This window comes from Doryrhamphus excisus, linkage group LG12 (assembly GCF_037039965.1).
Source record: "Doryrhamphus excisus strain RoL-2023G ecotype Guam linkage group LG12, RoL_Dexc_Guam_v1.1, whole genome shotgun sequence".
Classification (NCBI taxonomy): Eukaryota; Metazoa; Chordata; class Actinopteri; order Syngnathiformes; family Syngnathidae; genus Doryrhamphus; species Doryrhamphus excisus.
Genome location: NC_136368.1, coordinates 9,094,886 through 9,098,214, shown reverse-complemented (window position 1 = coordinate 9,098,214; position 3,329 = coordinate 9,094,886). Strand labels below are relative to the sequence as shown.

At 44.7% G+C, this 3,329-nt stretch overlaps 1 long non-coding RNA gene across 1 annotated transcript; it reads right to left on the bottom strand.

The window, feature by feature from the left end:
• Window positions 1–869: 869 nt before the first annotated feature.
• LOC131137487 (uncharacterized) lies at window positions 870–2,079 on the bottom strand. Its single transcript, XR_013629590.1, has 3 exons — window positions 1,998–2,079; window positions 1,853–1,925; window positions 870–961 (listed from the first exon to the last, which is right to left on the bottom strand). It is a non-coding gene; the product is annotated as an uncharacterized LOC131137487 (long non-coding RNA).
• Between the last annotated feature and the right edge of the window lie 1,250 nt (window positions 2,080–3,329).

The window sequence follows — 3,329 nt, the reverse complement described above, 5'->3', positions numbered from 1 at the left end:
TGGCTCACAATGACCTTCCGTATAATCCTTTGCTCACAATGTGTTTGAGAGTGAATAAAGTGAATTTCGAACAATGGATGTGTGTGCCAAGCAATAAAGCACATCATACTAAATGTGTTCCATAAGTGCCAAAACACTAGCCTTTAACCCTAACCCTTAACTCTAAACCCTAACCCTTCCCCTGGCTCACAATGACCTGCCGTATCATCCTTTGCTCACAATGTGTTTGAGAGTGAATAAAGTGCATTTCGAACAATGGATGTGTGTGCCAAGCAATAAAGCACATCATACTAAATGTGTTCCATAAGTGCCAAAACCCAAGCCTTTAACCCTAACCCTAACCATAATCCAAACACTTAACTCTAAACCCTAACCCTAACCCTGGCTCACAATGACCTGCCGTATAATCCTTTGCTCACAATGTGTTTGAGAGTGAATAAAGTGCATTTCGAACAATGGATGTGTGTGCCAAGCAATAAAGCACATCACACTAAATGTGTTCCATATGTGGCAGTGGTAGGGAGTGGAAGAATACTGGCTTACACCAGAGATTTTCGAGGACCAGACAACGCCACCCTGGGAATTTCACCCAGAGAGTCAATTTCTTTTTCTATTCCCTCTTAAAGCATACACAGGTTCATTATACTCATGAGGCTGGAGACATGGTTCACATTATAAAAAAATTAATAGATTTTATTAACAAGTTTTAATATCTTTTTAAAATACCACACACACAAGAAGGGGAAGAGGGAAACCTAATCAGGTGCTGAGGCTTACCAGGTGGACAATGGGCTAGCGAAGGGGGGGAGGGATCCACCCCAAAACAACCCAAAAAGCACCCAGTCACACGTGACACACACACAGGGTTGTGCAAAGAGAACTAAATCCCAGAGGAGCACCGCACACAGAAGGAGGGGATACCGCCACCCAGACCACCAGCACCACCACCGATCCTCAGCAACTGAAAAGGAAATAAAACAATTAGTGGGGTCGAAAACCAAATAATAAAGCAATTAAACAAAAATAACAAAATTATACTAACTAAATTGAAAGTTGAGCCAATAAACACACAAATTAAACAAGCAAAACAACATATGATAAACAAAAGAAGGAACAACTCAAGGAAAACCCACCCAATTCCCAAAATCAAATAAGGCAACTAGGCCAGAAAATATAACTATGTCAAAATAATCCTAAAACAAAAAGGTAAACTTATAGAAATAATCTAAACAAAAGCAAAAGGAAAACCTATGCAATTGTAACTGAACAAAAACACCACTAAAACACACACATAATAAAAGCGAAACTCTAAAATAATAATAAAAATTGCACGTAGTGTCTGTCTGTCAGGAGAGGCCAAGCGGCCTGGCAAGTCGATCACAGTCCAGCCGCGGGCGGATCACAGCAGGCAGAACAGTCCAGAGCGCAGTCAGAGGCTACCAGCGCTAAGCTCCCAGCTAGGGGAAGCCACAAGACCGAGCTGTAGCGCAACAGGCCAGTAGCAAGCCGTAGCACAGCAGCGGGAGAGCAGTCAGTAAAGGCAAGCTGCGACAGCGCAGACGAAGCAGCGGAAGCAACCACAGAGACAAGACAGCGGAGACAAAGTAGCGGAGACAAAGTAGCGGAGACAAAGTAGCGGAGACAAAGTAGCGGAGACAAAGTAGCGGAGACAAAGTAGCGGAGACAAAGCAGCGGGAGACAAAGCAGCGGCGTTCTCAGACGGCTGGCGATGACATCACATGCAGCGGCGTGTTAGCTGGCATTCAGGCAGATTACACCTATCGCAGATGTTAAAATTAATGATATGGCCGACAATGATGCGGTTACGACCTATGTTAATGACTCTACATACCTTCTAAGCAGACACACAGGCACATAAGAGGAGCGAGGGAGGGAGTAAACCCAGGCGGCTACGGGCGTCTCACCTATGACCACACTAGCATTAGCAAGCTACGAGCATGCACAGCAACGGAGAGAGAGGGAGAGATAACACTCACCACAATAGGACGCCGAAAGACACGTATACCCCAGCAGCACACCGATCACTGTCTCAGTTGGACACTTGACCCGGAAGTACACAGACGGAAGTGCAGAGGAAGAAGCAGTGAGAGGAGCGCTGCTTACATACTCTCCACCTACACAATGATTGGCCAGCAGTGAGCTCTGTTTAACGGAACACGCTGCATAGGGAGATATGGATATACTCCTATGCTGCTACACATAAGTGCCAAAACGCTCTTCTCTGAGCGAGTGGAGTGCTTTTTTGGACGTGGCACACATGTGCCATATATGGAGAAGATTTTTACCACAAAGCCTATAGGTTGCTTGAAATACATTATCACAGCGAGTGAAACACTTTTTCTCATTTTCGCTCTAACTCCACAGCAGTGCTTCTCAGCCACATGAAACTGTGGCAGATAGAACGGGATGCGAAGCTGCGTCAGGCACACTTAGAATGAGCCTCCTCGCACCTTCCGCTGGCTCACAATGACCTGCCGTATCATCCTTTCCTCACAATGTGTTTGAGAGTGAATAAAGTGCATTTTCGAACAACAGATGTGTGTGCCAAGCAATAAAGCACATCATACTAAATGTGTTCCATGAGTGCCAAAACCCTAGCCTTTAACCCTAACTCTCACCCTAACCCTAACCCTTAACTCTAAACCTGTCAGGTTCAAACTCCTGTGACACTTGTAACAACACTTAAATACAGAAATACAGAAGAGACAGACAACAATATTCAAAGTTGCTCGCAGCGAGGAGAGTGAAACAACATACCCAGTGACATGCCGCTCCACTCTGAATATGCAGTTCACAGTCCTCTCCTTTTATTCTCTTTCGGGGGTCCCTACTACATGGTCGTGCAACTCTAAGGGGGGGTGGAGAAGGCAGTTGCACGAGCTGTATTTGTTTGTCTATGTGTGTGTGATTGTATGTGAGAGCAACTACTTTTAATGTTTTGAGTTCTTTATCTTGACACATTCTTGCAGGATTAACATGAGCATCTGCAGAGTCGCTGTTGGTGCATCCAGGCACCTCCAGGACCTGGGGGTCATTGGGGGGTCTCTGATCAGGGTCACGGGAACATTCCTTCTTCAGCACATTCAAACACTCTCTCTATTATCTAAGCAAATGGATATAAGGGTGATAACAAACAAAATAATAATTGTATCTACATTTTATTCTAACATTTCCCTCCTGTTTATCACGCTTTTATCTGTTTGCAGTCGCTCTTCGGGTCTCCTCTTGGTTGTTTCCTCGCAGGTCATCTTTGTCAGAAAATGTGCTTACATTTAAACGGAAGTGTTCTCATCATCTGAGTCAAAGTA